The sequence below is a fragment of the Macrobrachium nipponense genome, chromosome 18 (assembly GCF_015104395.2).
Source record: "Macrobrachium nipponense isolate FS-2020 chromosome 18, ASM1510439v2, whole genome shotgun sequence".
Taxonomy (NCBI): domain Eukaryota; kingdom Metazoa; phylum Arthropoda; class Malacostraca; order Decapoda; family Palaemonidae; genus Macrobrachium; species Macrobrachium nipponense.
Window position 1 is genome coordinate 31,761,456 of NC_087211.1, and position 10,151 is coordinate 31,771,606.

At 33.3% G+C, this 10,151-nt stretch overlaps 1 long non-coding RNA gene across 1 annotated transcript in view; it reads left to right on the plus strand.

Annotated features, from left to right (window-relative positions):
* The window catches only part of LOC135196735 (uncharacterized), a 77,064-nt gene extending 67,546 nt beyond the window's left edge, over nucleotides 1-9,518 (plus strand). Inside the window, exons 2-3 of the long non-coding RNA XR_010310442.1 lie at nucleotides 8,054-8,325; nucleotides 9,319-9,518. This is a non-coding gene — a long non-coding RNA (uncharacterized LOC135196735). The remainder of the gene's footprint in view (nucleotides 1-8,053; nucleotides 8,326-9,318) is intronic.
* Nucleotides 9,519-10,151: the final 633 nt, after the last annotated feature.

The window sequence follows — 10,151 nt, forward strand, 5'->3', positions numbered from 1 at the left end:
TCATAATGGAAAAAGTTGTAGATAAATATAAGCAACAAAATTAATATATTAAGTTTTTACTTATCTTGGACTGTAAGGATACTTTGTAGTTTCTGTTAGGGTTATTAAAGCTATGTTTAGGTTTGTGACCGTATGATTTCCGAAAATCCTGATTATCTTTTTAATTTTTACCCTTTTGACAATTAACCATCTGGTATTCTTGTGGTTGTTTACCTAATAACTTTCTCTCCAATTGTTTCATTCGTTTCTTGATAATGGCATAGTAAAGACGAAATCGCTTGGATAAGTGAAATTCACAATATCAGGGAAAATTACTGTTACTTGAAAACAAAGTAAAGTTTAATTAATTCTTGAGTCAACTAAGTAAAATTAAATAAAAATTAATTTATCACAAAATTCAAGAAAATTAATTCAATTTAAATTCAAAGGTGTTAGGTAATATCTAAAATTAATTCGCAAGTGCTAAACAATAATGAAACTTGAAAAGAATTCTAAGTTAATTAAATTGTGAATGCAAATGAAAACAAAGAAAATGTGGAAAATACCAAAATTGTAAAAAGTACTAATCACACAGAATATAAAATAAAAAGACACACTTCAATAAGAAAATGGAAAAATGCACTTCAAATGAAACAGACACAAAACACAAAAATTTGCAATGTGTAAAAATGTAAATCTTTTCACTCAAACCCTTGTAACTATTAGTTATTAGTTCTCTAAACCATCGTAACCATTAGTTATTAGTTCTCTAAACCATCGTAACCATAAGTTATTAGTTATCTAAACCACTGACTATTAGTTATTAGTTGCAACTAATAAAAATATAACACACTTTACCTTCTTGGTATACCAATTTTATTTCTTTGCTGTAGCTTGTTTCACACTCACAAAAACAGGCGTCGTTACACACACAATGTTTGTTCAGATTCCACAAAAAGCACAAAATAACACTAAATAACTCTATGAGTGACCAATTTACGTTACGTTAATATAATCTCAAGTATGTCGAAGGAGAGAGGGAGAGAGAGAGAGAGAGAGAGAGAGAGAGAGAGAGAGAGATGTCTGACCGCAACCCGGTTCTAAGATGTAATGAAAAATTCTTCCTTGCGGAAGCTGTACAGTGGAGATGACATATAACATTTTATACAGTCAAAGAGGGGATATATGTGTTATGAAAGTAGCAACATATAATATGTATATATATATATATATATAATATATATATATATATATATATATCATTCGAGCTACAAATGTCCTTTAATATCTAATTCGCTCTACCTCGGAATTGATATATTTTCATATATGTACCGAGGGGGAATTTTTTAGTTGATAATAATTTCGTACCCCATGGGATCGAACCACCGTCCAGTAGGACGGGGAACGAAATCAGGATCGGACAGTGACGCTACCGAAACGGCTATCAAGAGAGGCTAAAGGTTTATATCGATTCTGACCATTTCAAATCAACGTCGATCTCGTTGTATTTGTAATTAGAATCGATATGGAACCCCCTCCACCATGCTAGCTGATTCGAGCGTTTGACCCACGCAGCCTTATTATGAATATTTATCACATCACCGTGATTCATATAAATCATTCGAGCTACAAATGTCCTTTAATATCTAATTTGCTCTACCTCGGAATTGGTAGAGCGAATTAGATATTAAAGGACATTTGTAGCCCGAATGATTTATATGAATCACGGTGATGTGATAAATATTCATATATATATATATATATATATATATATATATATATATATATATATATATATATATATATATATATATATATATATATATGGGGGGCCTGTGTGCATGTGTGTTTATGCATACGTGCTTGTGTGTGTGTGTGTCATGTCTACCCCTTTGAAAATATTTTTCTAAGTATCTTTGATGTGGGGGTGTTAAAACTCGAGCAAAAGTTTAGTTACCAGAGCTTTTCTCTTCTTTATGGAAAATCTATACAACTAATACTAACACTTCTTTCGTGTTCATCTCTCAGCTTCCTCTTTCCACACTAGAGCCCCACTTAGTATGCATAAGTACCAGGGATAATGTCTTCCCTTTTATGGCGTTTCGTGCCCTGTGCCACCGACTAATGGCACTGTCACTTGGCTTAACGATAGTATTTTACACTAGTAATAAAACTCGTGTTTACGGCCATTAAGACCTTACAGCCTGCTGTCATTCGGTATTTGCCGCCCTTTTCTTCTTTTATTTATTCTTTTTACCTCTCCATTGCTCTTCATGTGAGTATTATTTATTTTTTTATAGATATTTTTATTCTCATGTACGATCTGCAATTCTCCACTCTTCCCAATGATCTCGTTCGCGCCATAATGGCTCCATTCTTAGGAGCTGACTTTTTTCGTTACGTGTCAGTAGTAAATGAGCGTGATAGTTTTATTTCTTTAACTAATATTATGTGTAATTATAAATATCGTTCGTCTAATGGTGAAACATTTGTACACACACAGATATATATATATATATATATATATATATATATATATATATATATATATATATATATATATATATATATATATGTGTGTGTGGATTGATATATACTTATATATATGCATATATATATATATATATATATATCTATATATATATATATATATATATATATATATATATATAGATATATATATATATATATATATATATATATATATATATATATATATATATATACATCGAGCTACAATGTCCTTTAATATCTAATTCGCTCTACCTCGGAATTAATATATTTTTATATATGCTTAACCGAAGGGGATTTTTTTTTCGCGATAATAGATTTGCCTGTACCTGGGCGCGAACGCAGGAAACATTCAAATCCAGGCACTTCAGTGAAGCTCTGCCACCCCACCACCGCGAGAGGCCCATAAAATTTTGTCATCAAAGATATCAACGTTTTGACATTATATGGTGACTGATGACTACACCTCTGTCGGTCAACACAGTTGAAATCTCCACCTAAAATGATGTTGTCTATCCTGTGCCTCATATAAAGGGGTAAAGTCTGAGCAAAGAAGTCTTCCCTAACCTTAACATTATTCGCTCCAGAGGGAGCGTAAACATTAAGAGTGATGAATTCAGAAATATTATAACGTATCTGTTCCACATCTTTTTCTTGGTTAATAATCTAAATTTGTTTTCTTTTAGTTACCATTATTCACGTACCTCCTTTGGATAATACTGTGGGATTGAAAATTATTTTAAACATATTAAAAGTATCCAACAAAGACTTAGACATTTTCAAATTGATCTCCTGCAAAAGAAGTACGTCAATTTTTTGGTAGCTTTACATGGCTTGTAGTTTCAGCCGCCTATCTGTGCCACATAAACCATTAACCTTTAATGTCGCTACAGTTAAAGGCATTGTGATATATGGGATTATATGCGTTGTTTCTTTTACAATTGTTGCTGACTTCCTTCCTTAACCAGCTTCAATTTACAATCCTTTTCAAGTTTTAAATTCCATTTCCCTTTTGACTTTTCATCATTTTATGAGTATTTTCCTGCAAATTAAGATATTCACTGATATTTTCAGTATCCATGTTGTTATCAACATTAGGTTCATAGACCGATGCACAAATTGTTATTACATTTAAGTTTCCCTCGTCAAGTGGAAGACGAGAACCGGACGATTTAATTACTGATGAATAAAAGGAACTTGAAATAGGTGATAAATTCAATAAGGGTTCCTTATCACAAAACACTTCGTTATGGGTACTCTGTGTAGAGTGGGAAGCAATCAAGCATAGAAACGTAGACTCACGCACCATGATGCTATCATTTAACTCATATTTTCTTAATCAGATTTTGCATGATTTGTATCATGTACCTCCAGCGCTGTTGTTATTTTTCTCACTTTCAGCAACCACATCCCCTTTATGCAAATGTTCCAAAGCAGGAAAATCTTGTAAGTCATACGACTGGATATTGCTCTCACTGTTTTTACAACCTATGGCCAAATGCGCTGAACTGCCACTTTTATGACAGGTCTTTTTCTGCCCACTGTATATGAAATTAATCCTAAATCCACATATATTTATAGATGAAGGAATGTTGTCTCTGGTATCTATTTTTGCAGTCCTCACACTACTAAGTAGATTGTTACCGTTTCTATGTACAAAAATGTTATTTCTGATACCGTAAACTTCCCCATAACGACTCAAAACATTTCTCTAGAATTCCACTATGCATTTCAAATGGGGCTCCTCTGATTGATACAAATGTTTCAGTACTGCTAAAGTTAACTATTCTCACTAAATCCTTTGCACCTACTTTGAATGCTTTATCTTCATTATTTAATATCCCATTCTTCAGACGGAAATGGACGACAGTAATCTTATTCCTGTCAACATCTCGATAGCCTGAACGTAGTCAGATACAAAATTTCTCCAAAATTTCTCACTCATTTCTGCGAACTTAACAACTGCTCTGTTGGGAGGTATTAGTTGACATCCGACGACTTCCGTGTATTGGATATTTAACATGTCAAAATTGCCATCACATGCGGAGTCATAGGTTACAGTAGATGTAAATTGCAATCCAACTGAATTGACACGCCTGAGAATACAAGGTTTACTTGCCACTTTTTCCATTTATTCCTTTCTTTAATCTAGTACCTGAAGGCGTGTCACTAGCAAGAAAAAGCTGGTGACGAGAGCAGTCAAAGTACACGTCCACACCCAACCAGAGCTTGGACGGAACTCATTGTATTCAGTTTTCATAACTTTTATATTTCCTCCTTCTGGAAGAAGGAGAAAATGTACTCACCAAAAAACTTGAAGTATTATACAGGGCGGCAGCTGAGCACATTCAGATCTTTCGTAAACAAAAGCTTATTCACAAAGCATATTAGACATACATATACAAAGAAAATATCTCTAAGGCAACTAATTTGTATTTAAGTCTGTAATTATATCTTTGAGGTGATTCTTAAAAATATTACAAATACAAGGGTCTAAATGAAACAGGCTATGGCTAATATTAAAATTACAATGGGAAGTAAGTTGTATTATGGCAGATTCTAAAAGATTTCGTGATATGACATCTTTTGATTTTGCAATTACTGAACTACCAATCCAATTTATCCGGTGATTGTTTTCCCTTAAATGAATGAATATTGCATTAGATGTTTGCCCAGTTTTGACAGAATATTTATGCTGTTTTAATCTTATTTCTAAGCCCTTGCTCGGTTGTCCGAGATAAAAGGAGGGGTAGTCCATTCATGGAATTTTATATATTATGTTGTTGCTTTCCCTGGGGCCATTTTTTATTAACATTCCTTTTAGTGTGTTATTATAGGAAAAAACAAGGTTGACCTTAAAGGTTTTTAACAATGATTTAATGGTTTCAAATCCGTTAAAATGTTCTTGGAATTCTCTTTCTCCGTGTTACTTACACTATAAAACATTTTGTGGGCTTTATTATAGTAAATATCTAATATATGTGAAGGATAACATAAATCCTTCCCTATTTTTCTTATGTATTCAATTTCTTGATCCAAATAACATGAGCGAAGTTCTAATCTAAGCGATCCCATTAAAATTCTCACCTGTGACCTGGCTTTTGATCTTTCGCCGTAAACTCAACAGTTCCGGTGACGTCATTTGTTCCACCCACAAGGGGAGGAATTAAGTCAGTCCATCACACCCAAGGGACGTCGTTAGATAATCTTCAACCAATAAGGACCGCTACCAGGCGGGACAGTAGGAAATCCTTCGCCTATGGTAGGTGGGACAATCTCCTCAGAAGAATCTTCCAGAAGGCAAGAAGAGAAGCAGACAGAGGAGCAGATAGAAAATAGCTGGGAGCTGGATTGGTGTGGGGTCCAGAACCTCACAGTTGTGGGTTAGACGATTCAAGAAAGGCTCCTCACACTTTGATTCGTAGTCATATACTTAATTTGTAATTTTATTTATACTTTTGCTAGTGTGTTAATGAAGAAAGAAACCTGCACTGTGCCTTCCTAAGCCTCCTGAGACTCTAACAACTAACAACAAACGAAGTAAGAAATGATAAGCAACTACAAGAAAGTATAAAATTAATTCAAATAAGAAGGAGCAACAAACATCACAAAGATAGCAATAATCAACCCCTTTACATTGATAATGGGGACCGTAAATAAATCAATAAATCAAATAAATAAAGAGGCTCCTTACACACACAGACAACAACACACACACACACACACACACACACATATATATATATATATAATATATATATATATATATAATATATATATATATATATATATATATATATATATATATATAATCCCCTATGTTTGTATATGCATATATGTACGTATACACGTATGAATGTGTAATTTTATATAGAAACTCAATTTTATTAGACATACGCTAACACATTTTATAATGGGTAGGTACATATCCAAGAATAGTGGATGTAAAGACACAAATATCCACTTAACATCCACATATAGAAATAGAAATGATGATATAAAGCATGCATGTAGAATATTCAGGGTTTCTTTTTTATCATTTCTGAACGACCAGAACTGGTAAACGAGTTATAATCACCCAATTAGCACGAGGATTACCTGACTAAACTGAGGAATCTCTCCATTCTTTATTCAATCCACACGAAATCTCCAGATCTTAATGGTATTTTCAGGGAAATATTCAAAGGACAAATATGGGAGTTCTGTGGCAGATACCATTATACCATTAAAATGTGTTTCCTGTTTTGTTACAAATAACGAGAACAACAGCAATCATCATCATTATCATAAGTCACTCACTTCAGTGACTCTCGAGTTTCATGGCACCGGACCTCTTTACGTTCCCCTGTTGAATGCTGCGTCTTTCCAGTTATTCTCAAGATTCTCCACTCTCAATAATGTTAGATTTCATTTCATAACATATCTCATCCTCGAACTATCCACCGGTCTTATTCCTTCTATTGATCCCTCCATTCTGCCCTTTTCCATTCTGAGTTGGGTAAGTACTTAAACATATTCCATATCCAGAGCATTTTATTTAACATTTTACTACGTTTATTCGCAGCCTTTTCATAACAGAAAAAGAGATATATACATGTTAGAAAGGAAGAAAACTGCAATGAATCATATACATCACTTAATATACTTTTTAAAATATGAAAAACATGTATAGTGTATGTATAGAATATACAAAAATAACTTAAGAATAAATTAAAATATTTAAACATCTATAGAGGATAGGGACTGCTGTCTATATTCAGTATTAGTTTCGCCATTTGAATAAAGATGGATTCTTGAATACTCAATTCGAAAGTAGAAAAAACCTTCGAGATTATTTTCAAGTTTTCAAAGTCAAATTTTCTTTACAAATACTTTCAGAATTGTCCATTTTTTAATTTTGAAAAATATACAGTTGTCTCGAAGGTGCTCTACTTTAGAGTCAGCAATTCAAGATTGTATCTTTATTAAATTGAAGAAACTAGAACTAATGTAGACAGCAGTGTCTATCATCTGTATATATTTCAATATTATAATGCATGCCCAATTTATTCTTTTCATATACTGTATTTAGTTTTTCATACTCTGCAAATTTCCTTGTAAAGACTGAAGTATTTTTATGGTGTTATTAGCATTTTTATTATTTCTATTAATATATTTTTTTATTTTTCAGGCAAATCTCTTGATCGTAAATTCCTTCCTCTGTGACTTGTTTCTCCTTTCCAGCACTGAAAATGCGAAGCGTAAATGTAGCGGAGCGTTGAATTAAATAAAATGCTGTGGATATGGTGTGCGTTTAAGCACTTATTCCTGTCATAAGATCCCGACAATACTAATATTAATCAAATATTCTTATGAATTAGAGCAAAATTAAAGAGAAATTCCATAACCCTGCACTATATCATTTGTTAAGCCAACTATTGCATAATTGCATTACGTATTGTTTTTTTTACACTTGTGACATTTTTAACCATACCCCAGAATTTTTATTTTTTAATACAGAATGGTTCAATGGAGAATATTATTTGGCCGTTTAGTTATTCCTAGCCACTGCTATCCTTTGCAGGATCTCGACGATGGCGATAAACAGAACAAAGGACATCTGTATTCTTGCCTTATCCACCTCCAGCAAATTCTCCGCCAAGCCATTCATACCCTCTACTTTGACTTCAATGTCACCTGGCGGAGCTTTGCAAGCGCTCCTGAAGTTACCGCGATGCGCACAGGAATGCGCGAACGTGTCGCAATGCTGCGTTGAACCGCCCAGGATTTCGTGTCCGAGCTTACAACCGAGGCTCATGTTGCAAGCCTTTCTCATTTTCATGCATCTTGTTTCAGGTAATGAGTTGGAGTTGGATGTTAAAATGTTAAAGGTACATAAAAGGCCAAATTATTGATACGTATATATATAGACTGGGTGATATAGAACGTTTAGTAGTCAAATCAAATTTATGTGGTTAGTGAAGATGAAACCCATGATAAAGATAATCAGTATGAAATGATTCAAACTTGTTTATATTGAGTGAGTTCAGATGAAATTAATAATTTGGGGTTTTTACAATTACATTTTATAAGATGTTCGGGGCACAGGCTGGATAGAATAGTACATGAAACGTGGCAAACATTTGCCGTAAACTGTTATGGGTTATTGGTAAATGAAACGTGGAGTTTAAATTTGGGTTCATTCCAGCTGCATCTTTAATATAAAAATTATCAGATGCAATTACCTATCAAAACGGTTACCTTCGTTATTGCTCTATTAGAAGGAACATTGTAAAACAAAATATATGACGGAAGTTTAAGTTGTACACATATTGCTTTCCTTATTACTATATATGCTCATGTCAAAAGTAAGTTCTGCTGACAGGTGGTTGCACAGTTCCGGAGTCATAAAATGTTGAGCTTATACGAAACCATGTGTAGCTAGGCGTGTTTGCAATTATGTTGTCGTATTTACAATATTTGAGTTTCAGAGAACATCTGGATATCATGGCGATGGTTATAAGTTCATTGTCGGTAATTACAATGCAAATGATCAGTTAAGAAATAAATAGAAGGTGGTGGTAAATTGGCTTGTAACATTTATATTGAAGTAATTTTATGAACAGATATAAAAGCTGAGAATTGACTGTAAACTAATTTTCAATCAATCGTGACGTATTGAAAACAAATAAATAATATAATAACTGTTAGGGATATAAGAAATAAATGCTAAATTAATTACAACAAAAATCCACGACTGAAATATAACATCTAGGAGGAATAGTATTTAGACTTCAGAAATTGAATCGGATATCACCAGATTCTCATACTTATTCATAATTATGACAGGGACACTCAGCAAACACGTTCACGGAATTAGAGTTCCACAGCCAGGTGTCGTCGGACGACCAGCAGTCCTCGAGTGTGTGTTCGATACGGACATAGACGATTTCTATTCTACTCGGTGGTATTTGAACGGAGAGCAGTTCTACAGTTTTATCAAGGGAAATACCCCAGAGAAGGTGAACCACAACCATACACATGTTAATGTTGAGGTAAGTTAAGCTGTATTCTTAGGAAAAAATGAGTCGTCTGTTAATATGATAAAAATATTCTTGATATCTGTAATTTTTTTTATCTTTTGCTCTCACCTCTGTAACCTATGATAATATATTTACTTTAGAATTTACGATTATATATATATATATATATATATATATATATATATATATATATATATATATATATATATATATATATATATATATATACGTATAAAAAAGTCCATTAAAAACAAAACACTTTGGTCTAAAACTGAGAACTATATTTCGGTGGTCTGTCTACCACCCTTATCAAGCAGTGAATGACAGAAGTTACATTGGCGAAATATATAGTGGGAGAAATCCCCTTAAGTGATGCCTGGTGTCCTTGCTGAGCTGCTGTCGGTTCTGTTAATTGGCTTAATCCTCTTCATCATCGCTTAAGGAAGACATTGTCAATATGGTCAGAATCCCAGGCTCCATTGGAGATGTTGATCCTATTAACTTGTTGTTTTATCAGGGAAGATTCCACCATTTGACATTTGTATCGACAGCTGCTCTTGTATAAAATTCGGGATGAGTTTCAATCCGGTGTATGGTTCGTGTTATTTATATGATGGAAAATTGCCGAACTATGTTTTC